Source organism: Mustela nivalis, assembly GCF_964662115.1.
Source record: "Mustela nivalis genome assembly, chromosome: 7".
Taxonomy (NCBI): domain Eukaryota; kingdom Metazoa; phylum Chordata; class Mammalia; order Carnivora; family Mustelidae; genus Mustela; species Mustela nivalis.
In genome coordinates, this window is record NC_139026.1 from 137,956,304 (window position 1) to 137,977,101 (window position 20,798).

At 41.7% G+C, this 20,798-nt stretch overlaps 1 protein-coding gene and 1 pseudogene across 5 annotated transcripts in view; one reads left to right on the plus strand and one right to left on the minus strand.

The window, feature by feature from the left end:
- Window positions 1-20,798, minus strand: part of CELF2 (CUGBP Elav-like family member 2) — an 815,373-nt gene that overhangs the window by 325,336 nt on the left and 469,239 nt on the right. The window lies entirely within an intron of this gene.
- LOC309868871 (large ribosomal subunit protein uL6 pseudogene) lies at window positions 10,224-16,594 on the plus strand (annotated as a pseudogene). The gene is made up of 3 exons: window positions 10,224-10,258; window positions 11,116-11,711; window positions 16,538-16,594. The product of its transcript is annotated as a large ribosomal subunit protein uL6 pseudogene (transcript).

Consider the following 20,798-nt stretch of genomic DNA (forward strand, 5'->3'; position numbering starts at 1 on the left):
AATTGACTAGCAAATTAGTTTTCTGTGCCCCAATGAGGGTGTCTGCTTCTTGAGACAAGAGGCCACGATGATAATTTCCATCTCTCTCATGCCTTCCAAGATGCCATACCTCGTAGATACTCAATAAATACTTGTATACTAAAATAAATAAACAGAGGACCAAATGATCAAAGAACTGTAATGGAGAGAGGCATGGCACAGGGGTGTAAGGAAGTAGAAAGTAATAGAGGTGCATGAGATGGAAACGGGAGAGATGAGTCTAGAAGCAAGGGAGAGATGACATGATCCATGCCCAATTAAATGATCAGAAGTTACCTGTCTTTTGTTTTAAGATGCTCACGTGTTCAAAAGGCCCCGGAGGTTCCGTGTGACTCAAGCCATCTTTGAAGAGCATTTTTTTCCCCTACGGTACACTCTCATAAATCTTTGGGGACTGCTCGCAACCAAACTCCCGTGCGCGTCTGTAGCCACCTCTACTATTAGGGAAATTGACAAGGAGAAAAAGCCTGAACCTCGTCTAAAAACAATCAGCAAACAACATACCTGGAAAGTAAAACCTTCCTACTCCTCCTTCAGGTAAGCTTGTCTCTGTGGAATGATCTAATCTGATGTGGGCTGTTTATGGTCACCTTGACCCACGGGTCATTTTGTTATTCTTGAAAGGCCTGTGTGATGCAGTATCTGAATCAGCCTGGTCAGCAGAGGTCTATACAGCCTGCTCTCCCCAGGGCAGAGCTTGGGGGCTGAAAGCAGGTCTCTGCAGCAGCCGTGCTCCCAACCGGGACTGTTGTCACATTCCCTTAGAGCATGTGTCATGGGCCTGTCATTAGAATTACTACTTACGAGACACATCTTGAAGGGTGCCAAACTCATTAGTGTCTTCGGGGGAACCTTTCAAAGCTTTTCCTTACAGGAAACAACACACACACATACACATACACACACACGTGCATATAGATCCACCACAGATACACACACACATGCATATAGATCCACCACCAACACACACACACACACACACACACACACGTGCATATAGATCCACCACAGATACACACACACACACACACACGTGCATATAGATCCACCATAGATACAAACACCCATGTGCATATAGATCCACCACAGATACACACACATACACACACGTGCATATAGATCCACCACATACACACAGACACACACACATGTGCATATAGATCCACCACAGATACACACACACACACACCCACGTGCATATAGATCCACCACAAATACACACACACAAACACCCACGTGCATATAGATCCACCACAGATACGCACACATACACACATGTGCATATAGATCCACCACAGACACACAGACACACACACATGCGTAGAGATCCACCACAGATACACACACACACACATAAACACACACATGCATAGAGATCCACCACAGATACACACACACACACACACGTGCGTATAGATCCACCACAGATACATACACATATACACACACACAAACACGTGCATATAGATCCACCACAGACACACAGACACTCACACACGTGCGTATAGATCCACCACAGATACACACACACACACACACACACACACACACATTCGGCTGTGTGCTGGAGAACAAAGAGAGGCTGCATTTTGCTTGGTGTCAATCAGCACTTGAGATTAAAGTTGCTGTTTTAAGCATTTGAAAGCTATACCCACCAAACTCATGCCTTCTCTGCCTAAGCTCTGAACTTCAAAAGGAATACTTCATAGGAAAACACACACACACACACACACACACACACACACACACACCCCTCCAAAAATGCTGTGAGGACCTGAATGCATTTTGCTCCTATTTCTATACATGAAGGCTGGTAGGCAGCACACCTGCAAAGCCATGAACGTTGTACAAAGCTACGGGGAACCCAAACCGTCAGCCATGACACCTGAGCCATGCTGACATACACGGGACAGCGTGTCGGTCGATGTGATGGGGAGCACTATACTGAATCCCACTTCCAGGTTGTTTCAGGCTGAAACAAAACTTGTTGTAACAATAACTTATCCTGAAATCTCTGGAAAATAATTTCCTTTGTATAGTCTATACTTAGCATCTTGCTACAAATGAAACTTATCAATATAATATGCCGAATTCCCACTGAGCATATAATATCATACTATTAAAACTTTAGCATTAAAATGTTCTTAATTTAGATGCCATTAACTCAGATTTCGTGGTAATTTGGACAGACAGTGTGAGTCTTACAAAAATAACATTTATTATTGTTAAGGATTACAAAAGCAATGTTGCTCAGAGATACATGTAAGTGTAAAGAAGAAAAATTAGCATCACCTAAATCTGAATAGAAAAAAGAACTGTGTAACTTTTGGCATATTTCCTTCTCATTGTTTTCAACACATAGACTTCATCTTTCCACATAAAACTGGGGTTGCATGGATCATATTATTTTTAATCCTGGTTTTATTCCCAATATGAGCAGTTTTCCCCCCAGAAGTAATGATTTTTGAAAATGTGTTCCAAGGATTTCATCTCGTTTTACTGATGTCCCATAGTTTATTTAGCTACTTTCCCAAGGTTAGATATTTACGGTGCTTCCCAATTTTCATTTTCACATGTAACACTGAAATGAGAACTCTTACATGCGAATGTGAGTGTTTCTGATTTTCTTTTGATAGAAGGGAACTGTGTTAAGTCTTAACATATATTACCAAATTCCTTGGCAGATTTGCAACAGCTGACACTCCCGCACAGGACCTAAGTTCATGACTCCACATCCTCTCAAAGACACCATTATTTAATTTTAAATTTCAGAACGTGATGAGTGAAATGTATTACTTCATGGTTTCACTTGCATTTCTTTCTACTGAAGGTAAATATTTTCCCTTAATATTTATTGTCATTTGTCTTCTTTGATGACTGGTCACTTCGTGTGTGTTCATCATAAACTGGAGATTTTTGAATTGGGTCATTCTACATATATTTCTGTATTTTAATTATTTTTATAAAAGGATTTGTCAATTCATAAATTTTCCCCCAGATCATTATTTACTTTTATTTAAATTTTTTTTCACTCTGGTACTAAATTTTAATATTTTTATATAGCTACATATTTTAATAATTTTCATTATAATTTTATTTTTTACATCAGAACTCTGGCTCATCCTAAAAGTAGGTTAATCTTTGCCTTTGTGTTTTGTTCATTTTTATTTTTACTATTTGGTTCATTTAGAATTATGTTGGTGAGTAAGCTTCAACCTGAATTTTCTGTCTTTCACAAATAGGCAGTTTTGCAAGTATCCTTGATTACGTGATCCATTCTCCTCCCAATGGTTTTTAGGGTACGATGAGTGCGTTTATGTATTAGATCCAGTGCTACTGAGTTTCTCTGTCATTCCTTATGTTGGAACCTTACTGATTCAAACAGGAGAACGTGGTGTATCACCCCGGATGGCAAGTGCCCTAATTTTTACTCTAACTGTGCAAAGGGAACTTCAGGTTGAAGTTTGGAACAACCTTGCCCATTTGAAAAATCTCTACTGAGATTTTCATCGGTACTTGATGGGAAAACTTAGATATATTTGGGAAAATTGAACATCATTATAATATTTGCTCTTTCTACCTGGAAAGATGGGTTGACCCTAAATTTACTAAAATCTTCATTTATTTCTGTCTCAGGGAGGACTTAATGTTTTCTTCGAGTAGTTTCTTTGTCTGTTACTACTGACTTTTAGTAAAGTTGTTGATTTAAAACATTTTTTATTACACTGTACTTAAATTCTTAGAGCTTTTTAAGCCAATCACCTTGTTTTTCATGTTTATATTCATGCCATGGGCAAACGATACATTTTTCATCTTTGTTTTTAAGTACCATATCAGTATTTCATTTCCATGTGTTATTCCTATGACCAGAGCTTTCAGAACATCATTTGATGAACCATGATAATTTGTAAGCTTGCTCATTTCTCATCCAATGATTGGCTGAAAATACCTGCCTTTTATTAAGCTTTTAAAGTTCCTGGTTTTCTAAGAGCACCCCCACCCCACCCCAGGATTTGGGTTTAATTTTATTGTGTATTTTTTCTAAAAAATATTTATTTAAATTCAATTACTGTGTATCTTTTAAAATCTTTTTTTTTCCTTATTGACCTGCTAAGGTGATGTATTTTATTAGCAGATTTTCTAAAATAAAAATATCTTCTTATTCTTGGCACAAGCCATAATTGGTTGTGGAGGACTATTCTTTTAACATATTCTACTTTTGAATTATGTCAGGGGGCATACATCAAAACAATACTGTAACCAGAAGTCCCCCCACAGATGTAATTTGGAGGGGTAAGATTTTAAAATTAAGAATTTTTTAACGATGTAACTTGCCATTTTAAAGTTTAGAAAGCACATTTAACATTTAATATAGTCCTGTTGTGACCTACTGGTTTTCTTTCTTTCTTTTTTTTTTTTTTAGATTTTGTTCATTTATTTATTTGTCAGAGAGTGAGCGAGAGAGAGAGAGCATGAGCAGGGAGGAGGGAAAAGGAGAAGCAGGCTCCCTGCTAAGCAGGGAGCCCAATGCGGGGCTTGATCCTAGGACCCTGGGATCATGACCTGAGCTGAAGGCAGACGCTTAACCCACTGAGCCACCCAGGTGCCCCAATGACATATTTGGTTTCATTTAACTTACTTTATACAGCTAAGTAGTATGTGTGTCCCTTAGTTTAGTACAATATTTACAAATACAGTTTACATTTGGGAAATTCTCCAATTTTCAGAGACTGCTTTGAATTAGGGAGGTTTTAATGCACCCCCAGGAATGGAGAACAAAGTCTCTGAAACTGGGTTAGCATCTTCTCACTGCCGACTACCCAATGCTTTAAAGTTACCAGCCACCTTGCTGCTGGTTTCCGCCATCAAGGCTCTCGATAGCCTTGCCAATCTTAATTTCTTTCGTTACTACCATGAAACACGTTTCAAGGAGCAGAATCAAATCGAGATGGCGGGATTCAAAAATTAAAGATCCCCATTGCCAAGAAGTCCGTCCATGGCTGACGTTCAGAAAAGCAGCGACTTAACGCTTCTTCCTATAACATAAGTAGTTGATACACTTCTACAGCGTTCTCTTGACATTTTCATCAGTTGCTCCCTGGATGTGTGCCTTGCTACTACTGCCCGAAGTCCGCAGAGCAGGGGGCCCTCTGTGAGTTCAGTGCCTTCTTTAATCATCTCCTACGTACCTTTATATATGGCACTAGGAATGCATGAGCACTGGGGTTCTGACTGCTAACCTGTCTCACACGTTCCTTCCAGCCAGACTGGCCAAGCTGCGGTGGGGGAGGCCTGGGGAGATTAGCTGGATCACCCCTTATGGCTGTGCCCCGGTCATGTTAGGTGTGGATTAAACTTTTTGAATTCATGAACTCAATTTAATTTTTTTAAAAAATCACCCAAAAGCTGCTGTTTGCACGGAGCCACACTACAGCATAAAGAAACTCAGTCTGATTATGTGAGATTTCTTTCTCCTCCCTCAGTAAATTAAAATCATAATTTCTACTGATTGGGTATCAATATCTAACTAATCTCAATATTTTTAAAACTCCTTAAAAATCACCCATCACGCTTTTTCACTTTTAATGTGATACATGTATCTCACATAAAGCCCATAAATTAAATAATAGTAGGAAGATGGAGTGCAGCAGATAAATCTTTATGTGATTCATCAGACTCACATTAAACTTTACTATGTCCAGATTATAAAATATCTTCATAAGATATTAGGGGGAAAAAAACCCTAGGTTCCTTAACCTATCTCAGAGTCTAGCAAATTAGGTGGAAATTAATCTTTTGCTTTTTTTTCTTTTTCATAATTTGAAATACAGAAAATATATTCTGTATTTTTAAGGCTTACACTAAACAAATTCCATTGTTGTGATAGTTATAAGGGAATGAAGAAAAGTGGTAATTTAAAATTCAGGGAAAAATATAGCAATGGTTAGAATTCCTCTCAAATGCAGTTATGCTTTTATATTTTGATCTCAATGTAGACACGGTGTACACCCGCATTTCTAGACAGTAAGTCCATAAATTTCTTGGCGGGGGGAGGGGTGGAGGGTGCCGGGAGTCCGAATTTCCCAAATATGGCCTGCTTCTTCAATGGCTTGACAAGATAAGGTCAACGCCCATTGGCTGCCCAGGCACAGGGGACCGCGTCATCAGTGTGGCCGGCATTCTGGGAGTGCTGGGATCCAGCCCCGTGACCACACTTTCGTGTGTCTTCAGAGACGTGAGGAAAGGAGAAGGTACCAGAAGGGGGACTGCGGGCTTGCAGAGTGGACAGCAAGCACCAACACTTTTACATATTATGATAAGAACAAGGACAAAGGGTTAAAGGTGGCTATTGCTAATTCCAAATCTCACCAAGAACACTGTTTCTGGCATGAACCAAACTCCCACACACGGCATCAAAATCCTCACAAAAGGCAACTTGTAAGAAGATGATTACCAAGCACATACATGAAGACAATGTGTTCTTTGTGATCAATTAAAGTGCAAGATTAGTCTGTAGCGGGGCGTCTTACAAAGGACCCTTTCTTCTCAGTACTTCAGAAAAGGCAGATCTATCAAACTTATGATAATGCATTGCCATGCTGATTTAATTGTCAATTACATATTACTTAAGTGTACTTTAATGATCTATATAAAGCCTTATTTTTTTTTTTTTTTACTTCTAATAGCTATTAATGGTTGTTAAAGAAAATGAAACCACTTTACTGAAATGTAATGTGGTGGTCTATTAAGAATAAGTTTTCAAAATGATAAAATACTACCACGAAAGTGTGAACCCTGTACCTTTTAATATTCCTGAGTAGGTCAATCTTTATTCCGCTGGAAGAATATTTCCTTCAAATTGCACACAATTACAGTTTAAACATCTTCCTATGTGTTATATATAGAATAAATCTTCCCTAATTCCCAGTCAAATGCTTCTCCAGAAGATGGGGAAGGAGTGGGGGCAACCTATTATTACATTTCCTCCCAAAGTTTCACAAGGTTTGCAATGTGAGTCGTTAGAATGAACTTGGGCAAACACACCCACACCCCTTGGTTACCTTCATCTCTGCACTTGCCCCTTGCTTTGAAAATCGTTACAAGAATGAATGAGATCACATGAGAAAAATGTCTTGTGCTCTACCTAAGGACCACATTTGATCAATTCTAGATGCGGATGTGCCCCACTTAACACAACGGAAATATTTCTCTCTTTTTAAAAAGATTTTACTTATTTATTTGACAGAGAGAGACAGCAAGAGAAGGAACACAAAAGAAGGAACACAAGCAGAGGGAGAGAGAGAAGCAGGCTTCCCGCTGAGATCATGACCTGAGCTCAAGACAGATGCTTAAGGACTGAGTCACCCAGATGGCCCACAAAACAAAAATATTTCTTAAAAGAAGTGTGGTTGACATTCATATATTAAAATACTATTTTAGATATACTAGAGGGCCTGGCTGATTAAACAAAATTTGCAGTGAATTCCTTTAAGAGAGAATAGTTGTTTTGTAAGCAAATGATTTCCTAGTGTATCTGTAAGCCTGACTTTCTGAATGGACTGTCTTTAAAGGGGAACTGTCCTGCTCTCAGGACCTCGGAAAATCCACGACTAAAGACAAGCTGAAGGGCGCCTGGGTGGCTCAGTGGGTTAAGCCGCTGCCTTCGGCTCAGGTTATGATCTCAGGGTCCTGGGATTGAGTCCCGCATCGGGCTCTCTGCTCGGCAGGGAGCCTGCTTCCTCCTCTCTCTCTCTCTCTGCCTGCCTCTCTGCCTACTTGTGATCTCTCTCTGTCAAATAAATAAAATCTTAAAAAAAAAAAAAAAAAAGACAAGCTGAAGATGTACCTTGCGCTATTCTCTAGGACACCCACTAGACAAGGAGCTATTAGGAATAAGAAATTAAATATAATTAGAGTCAGAATAAAACAGCATCAGGCTTATGTCCACATAACCTAAAGTAATTTAGAGACTTCACAATTATCCCTTTAACTTGTAACTGTAAGACAGTTAAATAAGCCAAATTAGTGAAAGCAAAATACCTATTTTAGATCCTTCGTTTATTTTATTGGGCCGCCTACATTGATCACATTAAGCAGCTATCTCAAGTTTATTTAATTTTGTATTTTACAGCCAGATGTCAAGGGTGCTGGAAAGAAGATGGATTTTAGAGTAAGACAGAGCAGAGAGTGCAATTCTGACTCGGTGACCTGCTGTGGTTCCCTGAGCAAGTTTCTTATCTGAACCCCCCCCCCCCCCCGGCTCTGGAAAGCAGGAATGATGCAAACCTTACTTGCATGTTGCAAAGATAAAATAACCGAATAGACAACGTAATAGACACTTCATAAGTGTTATTGCTCCTTATGATCTCTCCATCCCTGAGGTCTTAAAAAAAAATCAACAAACTCATAGAGATGAGACTTCATGCGCCACTCAGTAGTTCAATAACTGAATGCAGAGGGTACATGCAAATTGAAAGCCTGGCTTTTAAATCATTGAGGGCAAGGTTCAAAACCTACATTTAAAAAATATGTATATATTTATATATATATACACACATATATATCTTCAATAGCGCCTAGCAGAGCATTGGGCCTTTATGGACAATAAAAATCGTAGATCGAATTTCCGAGTGCAGGGGAAGAGCTGCACTATATATGTATTTGCTCTTCAGGCCAACCAAGAAAGCTGTGAGGTGAGGGAAGATTTGTCAACTTGGGTACAGGTTACTTATGAAAACCCTCCCCCAAACACCCTTGGTTTATTTCACTATAACGTGTGTATATAATGCTATATAGGGATATGGGGTATTTAAGTAAAAATGTTTAAAGTACATCATTCAAGTGTTTCACTAGTTTTATTTAATATTTTCATCTTGTATGAGCCCATGCCTCTGAAATTATCTCCTGGAAAACTAGAGAAAATTAGTACCCCAGCCAACCTGCCAGGTTAAGATGCAGCCTTCAGGGGCGCCTGGGTGGCTCAGTGGGTTAAGCCGCTGCCTTCGGCTCAGGTCATGATCTCAGGGTCCTGGGATCGAGTCCGAGTCCCGCATCGGGCTCTCTGCTCAGCAGGGAGCCTGCTTCTCTCTCTCTCTCTCTCTCTCTACCTGCCTCGCTGTCTACTTGTGATCTCTGTCTGTCAAATAAATAAAATCTTTAAAAAAAAAATGCAGCCTTCAAGTCAGTGAAGGGTTAACAGCCCCATTCACAGAGCAGAACTGCTGGGGTAAGGGACTTCTTTAGCATGTAATCCTGACAACATACTTTTTGACAATTTAAATGCATAAATATAGAAGCATGGTGTTCCCATAAAATTTCCAATGTGAAAAAAATCGAGAAGAAAGCTCTAGTAGATCCTGAGAAATGAAAGTCACTTCAAAAGCAAAATAATTTGAGAAATTGAAGGTTTGGGGTAGTTACGAATAAGAATGGAAAAACTGGAAAGTGCTTGATACATTAATTAGCTTTAAAATAGCTGCAGGGAAGATGTAATACTCCAGTTGCCTGACTGAATATGCCTCAGGTCATAAAATGAAATCTAGTCTGGAGACGGAACCAACTTTTTTCCTTCACACCAGAGCTGAAAGTACAAGGTGATAGGAAGGTGTGAGATATACTTTCTTCACATTCTCTGATTCAACGATTCAACGAGGAGCTCCTTCCTGGCATCACTGTCCCTCATTCTGACCTCCCCTCCTTTCTCTTAGGCCTCTAGCCTGGCGGGACTGGGTTCTATTCTACCCTTTCTTCAAGGCACCTAGATGTTTCTAGATTAGCCTAGATGAAGTCTGCCCCCAGGACAGCCACGTTCATACATTTCTATTGCAGCTAAAGTTTCATTTCCTATTAATCGGGAAGCTGGTTTTGTCACTTGAGAAATAGAACATGAGGGGCATGCTTTTGAAGGGTTTGGGGTCATCCTACACCTCAACCTATGATTTCTGTGTGATCCAAGAGTGCATAATTTCAAGGGCTGGGGTGCCAGGAAGTAGAGGAGGTGGTCTACGGAGGAGTCAGGAGCAGAGGCTTAGAAATGTGAGAGACCAAGGTTGAAATTCTGAGTAACTGTGTGGCTGTTGTAAAGTCTCAGTTTTCTCAGTCCTAAGATGAGAATAATAGAATTTTACCTGCTCAATAGAGTAGAGAGGATTAAATGAGGAAATGCACGAACAGGGTTTGGCACGATGCCTCACACGAAGAAAGTGCACAAAAACTTTAGGTATTATTATTACTGTAATATCTCGGCAGGAAAAGGTGAGTGCAAAATGTAATAGAATTAGTGAAGCCCTAGAAAGGGGAGTAGCTATAGACAGCACTGTTCAAAACACTTACGTTTCCTAAGAGTCTCAGTGAAAAGAATGCACGCTTGGGCACCAGACGATGACGTATATATCTTTGTTATTTATAAAACAGGTGTAGCAACACAGGGTTTTACACATATAGATGCCAACCTGTGAGGTACTTATTAACCTGTGCAAATGGCTGTAGTTGCAGATTGTCCAAGCATCAATCTATCAGACCACAAGCATCCTCCTTCTTCTGGCTATTACTTTTTAGTGCTCTCAAAATGTAGTAGGAGGGTACTGCTAAGTGAGTGGCAAAAGCCAATAAATGCTTTGACAGGTGAGTACAGTTGAGTGAGTTCATTCCCCCCACCCTTAGCCTTTCAACAAACCACATTGTTCTAACATCTGCACTGACTTAAGAGAAAAGATCTTTGATTACAGGTATTTTCTAGAAGTCTGTATAATAAAGTGGGATCCAAATGAGAAGAAAGGAATGAGATAAGTAGGGAACATTCATTCATTTAATAGTATTACTGGGCAGCTAATATACACCAGCTCTGGGAATTCAGTTGATATGCCGTGGGCCACTAACCCAGAGCCCTCATATGCTAGTAGTTCAGGATTTTGTCCTTTGGTGTAAAAACCTACGTGTAGATATGTGCAAATTAATACATGATCCCAGGATAAGTATTGAATAACAGAATTAAAACTTAAAAAAAAGTAAAGGAGGGCAAAGGTGATGAGAAGGAGGTAGGGTGGGTTAAGGGGTATTTTATATATGCTGGTAAAGAAGGCCTTTCTGTCTTTTGCTCATCTACTGCGAGAAGGAAGACCATCTCGGCAATCGGACCATAGACATTCCAGGAAATGTCGACATCGCTCTGAAGGGATGCATTGTTATTGTGAAGGGCCCCAGAGGAACCCTGCAGAGGGACTTCAATCACATCAGTGTGGAACTCAGTCTTCTTGGAAAGAAAAAGAAGAGGCTCTGAGTTGACAAATAGTGGGGAAATAGAAAAGAACTCGCTTCTATTTGCACTATCTGTAGTCACGTACAGACCATGCTCACTGGTGTTGCCCTGGACTTCGGTTACAATATGAGGTCTGTGTACACTTGCTTCCCCCTCAACATTGTTATTTGGGAGAATATTCTCCTGCTTGAATATGAAATTTCTTGGTGGAAAACCACATCCTGGGGTTTGGATGAGGCCAGGTGTTGCTTGTTCAGTATCTCAAGCCCAGAAAGATGAGTTAAATCTTGAAGGAAATGACACTGAACTTGTAACACACTTAGCTGCTTTGATTTAGCAAGCCACCGAGTTAAAAAGCAAGGATATCAGAAAATTTGGGGGTGGTATCTATGCTTCTGAAAGAAAGAAGAGTTCCGTAAGCTAATGAGTAAGGTCTAAGTTGTCCAGCTACAGAAATAGCAAGATGCCGGATGATTTTTCAGACCTATTTGTGATATCTTAAAGATGCAAAAAAGTTGTGTTGATTTGAGGCAGTAGAGAAGACCTTTTTGAGGGGGTGAGATCAGACCAGACTCAAATAACAAGTGTGTAAGAGAGAGAGGGAGAAAGGAGAGCACATGAGCCGTCAGAAAAGCATTCCAGTCAAGGAAAGGGCAAGTGCAGGCTGCTGAGGCAGGATCCTGCTGGTGTTGCTGAGAACCAGTAAGACAGCCCGCACAGCTGAGCAGATTTGCTGAGTACAGCATGGTAAGGGAGAGAGCTGGGCTGTGGAGAATGTGGGCTTTGTAGGACACAGTGAAAATAGAGATGTACCAGAGCCTCGGAGCCAAGAAGGTCTTTGAAGATAATATTCTTGGTAAAATAAGATGGATACCATTTTGGGAGGGAAGAGAGAAAATGGCACAGCTTCTTTTAAATAAACAGGGCCATCTGTAAAGATAAAACTCTATGATTTGGGAAGAGAAACTCGAGTGCATAACAAATAGAGCACTGGCACAAACACTGGAAATGGTAGAAAATAAAATACAACCAACGCTTGACAACATCCTACATGTTTGTTTTTCCATTTGTGGCCTGTGCTTTTGGTGTCACATCCATGAAATCATTGCTAAGACTGATGTCACAATGTCCCCCACTTTCCCCCTCTTTTCTCCTAGGAGTTTTATCACTTAAGGTCCTATGTTTAAGTCTTTAATCCATTTTGAATTATTGACTTGGGTGTGTGGTATAAGACAAAGGTCCAAAAACTTCCATGTAGCCAAGGAAACCACAGAGTGAAAAAGCAATCTATGGGACCTGAGAAAATATTTGCAAATCAGATTATCTGAGAAGGAGCTAATTTCCAAAATATATCAAAAACTCCTACAACTTGGGGTGCCTGGGTGGTTCAGTTGCTTGTGTCCAACTCTTGATTTCAGCTCAGGTCATGATCTCATGGTCATGAGATCAAGGCCCACCCTAGGCTCTGTACTAGGCATGGAGCCTGCTTAAGATTCTCTTTCTCCCTCTCCTCCTGCCCCTTCACCCCGCTCACTCTCTCTTTCTCAAAAAACAAAACAAAACAAAGACACAAAAAACCAAAACAACTCTTATAACTCAACAGCAAAAAAACTAACAACTAGATTTAAAAATGGGCTAACGACATGAATAGGCATTTCTCCAAAGATGACGTACAGATGGCAACCAGGTACCGAAAAGATGCTCCATGACATTAGTCATCAGAGAAATGCAAGTCAAAACCACAATGAGCTATCACTCACAATTTTTAAGGTGGCTGTTCAATATTTTAAAAAAGACAGCAAGGGATGGCAAGGATGTAGAAAAGCCAGACCCTTGTACACAAGAGGTCAGAAGACAAAAGGCACAGCTGCTATGGAAAACAATAAGGAGGTTCCTCAAAAAAATTAGAAATAAAACTACTATATGATCTAGCTATCCCCCTTCTGTGTACATGTTCCGAAAGAACTGAAATCAGGTTTTTATAATGCCAAGTGCCCTTTCAAGTTCACGGCAGCATTATTCAAATAGACAAGATGTGAAAACGACCAAGGTGTCCCCTGATGGATGAGTGGATAGAAAAAATGTGTATACCCATGCATGTATACACACACACACATATATACACACACGGATATACACATACACGCATATATTCACACACACATACATACACACATGCACACAATGGGATATTACTAACCCTCAAAAAGAGAACCCTGCGGTATTTGACAACATGGACGAACTTTGAGGACCTAATGTTAAGTAACATAAACCACTCACAGGACAGACACAGCATAGTTTCATTGACTTGAGTTTTCTAAAAGAGTCAAACACATAAGAGAGATCGGAAAGGCGGTTGCCAAGGACCGTGGGGCGGGAGGGGTTGAGGGAGAGGAGGACTTGGCTAATTGCTAATCAAAGGGCATAAAGTTTCAGTTATGCAAGAGGAATAACTTCTAGAGTTCTGCCATGCAACGCTGTGTCCGTGGTTAACAAAACCGTATTGTACTAAAAAGCAGTCAAGTGTGATCTGTGATGGCTCCTCTGTTGTTACTTTCTCTCACATTTGAAGCGACTGCAATTTCTCTTTCTTGTTCTCCTTGAATTTTTTTTTTAATCTCTTTCCTCTGTTTTTAGCAAGGGGTGGGGGGAGTCAGATGTCTTTTAACTGAATTATGGGGCCCAGAGTCCTGGTTTTTGCCTCGTGTTGACTTGACACTGTCTTCTTTATCACCTTTTGTTTTTGTCTCTACAAGGGCTGTCAACATTCTCTCATTATAGAATGTCCATTGGCTTTCTTCAAACCACCCTGGGAACAGAGAAAATCTCTTTTTATCAAGAAGGGGCTGGAGACATAGTTATGCAAACCTTTGCAATTATAGAATTTTCCTCCTTTAGTTTATTAGTGTCATTATTCCATTTTCCCCCGATTCCCAAGCTTTGCCAAATATGTTCTGAGGTCGTGCTGCTCCTACAAGCATCATAAAGTTTGATTTGCTCTCTAGCGGAAGCACTCTGCAAATTGTAGAGTTATAATCCAATGTGATTTTTATGGTAATTGTCATTATCATTACTGATTATTTAAGCAACTCCCACAATGCCCTCCCATCTTCTTGGATTTACAACTTGAAGTCTGCAAACCAGGGACTTCCTGGGCCTCATAGCCTCTGGCCAGATGGAAGACACATGCCTGGAACCAAGAGAACAAGGGAGGGTGTGCAGGGGGAACCCCCAATACACTCCGCCTCGGTCTTCTCTTGCTCTCAGGCTCCTGTGTTTCAATCACCTGTCCTCCCAGAAAATGCTGGCCAAACCTCGGGCCAGAGAATGAAGAGACAACTTCAAGGGCAGAAGACTGGATCTTGACCGTTGGAATACAGTTTCTAGGGTTTTTGAAATAAGAAATCCGAATCCCAGAAATGGACGATGAGGTAAACACCAATTGGGTCCTGCCGAGGAGCCCAAACTGGTTCCCAACTTCTCAAAAGACGTGATATATGCTTCCATGCGACTCTCCTTGCTCCTGAATATTTTTGTAAGTTTCTTCACAGGCATCAGAAATCCTGATATCGTTTGGAAACCAGCTTTACAACTGTCTCTTACTAGGCTCCTAACTTTTTCTCCTCTCTTCCTGTTCAGTTTGCAGGCTTGGCGTGATAGCCTCTGACAAAATCAGGAGAAGTTGAGGCTGGCCAATTTCTTCCTGCCCCCTGCTTCCTAGACAGTTGGTAGATGTGGCTCTCATATCCCATTCATAAGCTACTATAATATTCCAAATTGTCGTTATTGCATTCTTGGCACATAGGGTACAATTTTGAGTTCTAATTCAATTATTCTGGATGCTGGTCAACTTGTAGCTGCCATGCTCCTACCTCTTTATGTCTCGAAAATACACAAACCCCAGCAGAGACCTAAGTGCTACCCGGGATGCTTCTGGTCTTGCCTTCTTAATTTGCCACCAATCGAGGTCATCGACAAAGACAGAAATAGAAGCAGAAAATCTTGAGCTAACCTACTTTTTAACATAGCTTTTTAAAAGGAAGCAAATCCTGTCTGAGTCACCTTTGATTGTTTTTCCCCCAAGACTGAAATGATCAGAGCAGCAAGACGGCAGTGAAATTGTTAAACTACGACAGGGCTGGGTTTTGCCAAGCATTAGGCTAAAATTAGACATTTGGTTTTTGAATAACTGAACAGTGGTGTACAACCAGTGTCTTGGGAAGTCTGGAAATGTTTTGAGAGCAGTTGTTTTGTTTTGATTTTTGAGTCATGTAATTTCGATATGAGTCAAGTATGATGATTTCACAGAAACATTTTTTGTAAATCTAGGATCGACTTCAAAAAAGAATCGTCTAATGCACCACCTTTCTCTGAAAGGGGGAAAAAAAACCCTCATACCTTCTTTAGACTTTCATTCCCATGGAATAGTCAAATAGCCACTAAAACGGCAACATTTAGGGAACACATTCACTGCACTAGGCACTGGTTTTAACTCTTTGTAGGAAAGACATTTATTCCTGACAATAATCTGAGGAGATGGGGGCTGCCCACATCCGCATATTATGGGGAAAGCATCTGAGCCCCGAGGAGTCAGACATCATGTTCACGGCCATATAGCTATGAAGCGGTGGAGGCAGAATTTGACCTGAATCCAATTCCGGGGCACACAGCAGTGAACGGACTGCCAAGCAGATAGTGATGTTCCTGAATAATAAACCCAGGGAAGACAATGTGCAAAATTCTTCTATTTTTCCTTTAAAAAAAAAAAAAGAACTGTACAGTTTTCCCCCATAATTTCGGAAGGGGATGACATTCCAAAAAATGCTTTCTTTCCATTTCTGTGCTTTGGAGGATCTAAATCGACTATCTCCTAATCTTTAAGAATTTGTACATTTCACACCAGGAAAGACAGTCAGAGAAGGGAACATTTTATTCCCAAGTGACATTCTGGGTTTAACTCTCCTTTGCAACAGTTTTGTTTTGAAAGATCTCTGTGGCTGCATACGAACCAGCCAGATGTCAACGATGAGTCTACCATGTACAATATTCCCCGGAGACTAAAAATACCGCTTGCTGATAGAGTATCTGGAAATACCATGCGAACACCATCGGACCTGATGCATCGCTAAGTGTCTGTGTAAACGCCTCGGAAACAACAGATGTTCTGGGCTCCTGCTGTTCCCTCTGAATAACAAAATGACTTATGGGGAGCTGAAGTTCCCCTCACTTTTCCCCCAACAGCCCCAGGAAGAACCGAGGAGTTTTCATCCTCGCTTCGACTTCCGAAAGGAGCGTTAGACCCCGTGCAGGTCCTGGAGTCCACCTGTGGCGACCGGCAGGCTTCTGCAGGTGTTTGCCCGTGGGAAGCTGTCAAGAGTAGGTCCAAATCCGGGCAATGCTCCTGACAGAAGAAAATTAACCAGCAGGAACTTTCTAGGTACCAGAATATCTTTCCGGGACACAGATATGTAGGTGGAATCTGTAGTCAAAAATAACTCGGTGATGGGAACAGCAGAAAAGATGACAGTTGAGCCGTGCCAGCAGAAGAACAATTACCTGGAAAATGTTCTGTGAATCAGGAGGCCTGACATACTGGATGTGACCCAGAGAGGGACCCAAGGTTGTAAATAAGCAGCATTTTGAGTTCCCTCAAGGGAAAATAGGGGAGCATCTCTGAAATTCAGATCCTAAAAGGCAGAGGGAAAATGACAGTCAATAGAAATGGACTGAGCTTCGAGGTCCGCCGTAAGACTGGTGATCGTCAAAACTTCAGAGCCACAAGCACTCTGCGATGCCCAAAGCCTCGCTAGGTGCCTCACGTCATCCGACCAGTCAGGAAGCTGGGACTAGAAAGCGGAACCAGGTCCTGAGCCCAGGAAAGAGGGCTGAAGTAAAAGGGAACAAAATTAAAGGCGATGTCGAGTTTTCCTCCCTGAGACTGAAGACGTGGGAAAGAAGCAGGGTAAAAGAGCTTCAGGTAAGAATCACCAAGCCTGACATGAGGTCAGACACGTTCACGTCACCGAGATAAATGCTGACATCACCAGCGCCTGCAGCAAGCCCGTGATGTTCGGGAGAAGCACGCCCTGTCCGCCTGAAGAGGACTGGGCTCAGTAACTTAGCAGCCGTGTCACCTGGGGTGTGTCGCTCACCAAACCCCAGCCTGCTCTTCTTTACCTGTAACAGTCAAGGGACCTGCCTACCACTCTCTATGCAAATGCATTTATGGTACTGCTCGGTGTTTAGGAGGCACGCGGGAATGTCCGCTTAAAACGATGATCCAATTGCTCTCGGTCACTTCCGAAACTGTCTCACGGTAACAAATTCAAGTCTAAGAGCTCCATGAGGCTGACGTTGTTCCCATCTGACAACGAAGGAAAACAGAAACTGAATGGTCAGTTTGTGGACCTGGCATTAGAAATTAGGAGTTCCCAGTTCTGACCCCTGGATCTTTTTTATGGGGGAAAAAATAAACCATCAAAATAAAGTGTCCCAAGCCACACAAGGAGACAAGAGGAGAGTGTGAGCTTTCTGCGACATGTTTTCCTACCCAGGAACCCTAAACATGGCCTGTGTTCTTCTCCACCTACTGTCTACTGTTGATTACAACTGACTAACACCCATTTTCAGATAAATATCTAAATAGTGTTCTGGCCGACATGGGAAGATCAATTTTTTTTTGAGTCAGAACACTGCAAAATCACTATGTACTTCGCCTTTACAGTAAAAACGGAAGCTCAACTCTACTCGGTTCATGAGACTTGGACTAGGCAGGACTGAAGGTTTCTTTAAGATAGTCTCTTTAATTTACTTACCATAGGCGAGAGGTGGGACTAGGGAAAGGAGCAATAGATCAAGAATTTCTTCTCCTTTCACTAATAGTAAATTGCTGCCTATAATCCAATAGCCAGCGGGCATAGCTTAACGCACTAAGCTTCAGGTTTGCTATGCCTAGGCTGTTTAAAACCTTAAGTTCAAATCCCAGAAGAGTCTGTATGACTCCTCATCTCCTTGAGTTTGATCAATTACATTTCATAGATCTTTATCATGTGAGAGACACAAATAAGGCTTTATAACCCAAATCCGGTTTCTCTTACGGAGACTCCAAATACCCTGTACTTTTTATTTACCTAAATATTGAGTTTCAGGCTTACTGTCTCCTAACACCTTCCCAGCACTTAGCGAGGAAATTGTGTGAAAACTTTTCATTAGGATGAGAATATCTATGAACTATATAATTTATATATGTAAACTTCCGGTACTGTTGAAAGAATGGAGGAAGGAGAGCCAGTCCGTGAAGCAAAGACGAACCAACATGGTACGTGATATTAACCACCATTTGTTGAATGACTACTACGTGCTTGGCACTTCATGGGAATTACCTCGTTGAATCTTCATGGCTCCTCTCTAAGGTGGATATTTTTATACCCGGTTTACAGAGACTTCCAAATGCTCTGTCCAAAGCTATCTGAGCTGAAAAAGGAGAATAGGATTAAAACACAGGTGTGTCTGATCCCATGTCCATGATGTTCCATTTACGTACACTGCCCTACAGCCGCCCCATGTCGACATAAAAAGTAACAACAAAGTGTACGAAGGCACCAAAAATGGAGCTGGAAAGGGAAAGCCCAAACCAAGAAGACAGCAGGGCCCGGGGACTCAAGAAGGGGACCTGAGTCAAACTGTCATAATTCTACATCAAGACTGTCTTGAAAGAGATGGTGACGGATCGTCCCACTCACACCACGCCTCATCCACATGGTGAGTAGGCAGGCTTACGGACACGGTCTCTAGAAGAGCCCAGCGTGGGCGGCTGCCAGGGTGTAATGGCCTTTAAAAATGTCACAGGCGAAAGTTCTTATGCTCAGTGGAATGTGCACTCTGCTCAGATGGCGTGGCCTGGAGAGCTGGGGCCCCAGAAGTCACACCCCGTCTGGGAGCATGTTCTGTTGTCTTCTGTCCTGTCTTGTCATCTCCCTAGAGTTCTGCCATCTTTGCGAGGAAGGAAACTCTCCATCCTCCGTTCACAGCCTTCCATCACATGGCCATCCTGTTATAACTGAATCTGGAGTGAAGCCACAGGCAAAGTCAGCTGTGCCCCAGGTTTTCTGGGAAGGTTGACCCAATGGGTGCTACCACTTCATACCATCCAGTCGGGAACAAGAACAGGTCAAAAACGGGGGGTGGGAGTGGAAATAACCACATCAATCTGAGACATGTTAGACCTGAATTTCTTTTTTTTTTTTTTTAAAGATTTTATTTATTTATTTGACAGAGAGAGAGATCACAAGTAGGCAGAGAGTTAGGCAGAGAGAGAAGGGGAAGCAGGCACCCCGCTGAGCAGAGAGCCCGATGCGGGGCTCGATCCCAGGACCCTGAGATCATGACCTGAGCCGAAGGCAGCAGCTTAATCTACTGAACCACCCAGGCGCCCCTAGACCTGAATTTCTTGAAGATCATCCGGGGGAGATGTACGCTAGAAAACTGGATCTAGAGTCTCTAGTACATGGGGAGTTCAGAAGTGGAGACCCAGATGGGGAATCACTGATATTGAGGAGACACGTGAAACCACAGAGGATGAGCTCACCCAAGGAGAGAATATATAAAAAAAGAAGAAGAATGGGTCAACACTGGGAAATAAAAAAGAGAAAAAGAGAGAGAGACAGAGACAGAGATAGAGAGGCAGAGACAGAAACAGAAGAGAATTAGGAGGATAATTCTAGAAATCAGAGAACCAGGAGAGAACAGTGACGGGGAATCACGTTTAAAGGGCAGCATTTCTCATAGGGTATCCCTAGTTTTATAGTAAGATAAGCTTTACAGATTAAAGCAAAACTGCCTTGCTAATTTGTGGCATGAATCTTTAAAGAGGATTATATAGAGAGAGCTTTCTAAAAATATCTGACCACAGAACTCTTCCTTTTACATAAAACCTATTCCCATCCTTCCAAACTCAGGTCCCCGGGAACACACATTGGGAAAACTTAGAGTGAGTTTCCCTAAGCAAGAAATCATGACCTCAGTACACAGAGAGAGCCAATATATAAGTATTCGATAAGGGCTACATTTTGACAGTTAGCAACGCATCAATCCTCTTTCCCGGAGCAGTGTCGGCGAAGCAGTAAGGACACAGGTAAGGCAGCAAAGAACTGAGTAATGAGAAGGTAGAATGTGAAAACAGTGCACGTGGCTTACTTTCCCCCAGAGCCTTGGCTTTGAAAGGCAAGACAGAAGATATAGGAACTAGCATGTAGCTTCAACAGGACATTTAAGGATGGATGAGATTTGTGCACATTCCTAGGCTGCAAGGAAAAATGAGAGATAGAGAAATATGTGGGTTGAGAGAGTGGGGAGAAGGGGTAGGTGTGGGGACAAGGCACCGAGGACGCAGAGAGGAAGCAGATGGAAGAGGGATGGTGGGGTTTGCACATACAAATAAAGTAGCCAGCCGCAAGAATACGGAGAGCGAGGCGCTCAGGACAGACGGGAAAGACTGGGCAGG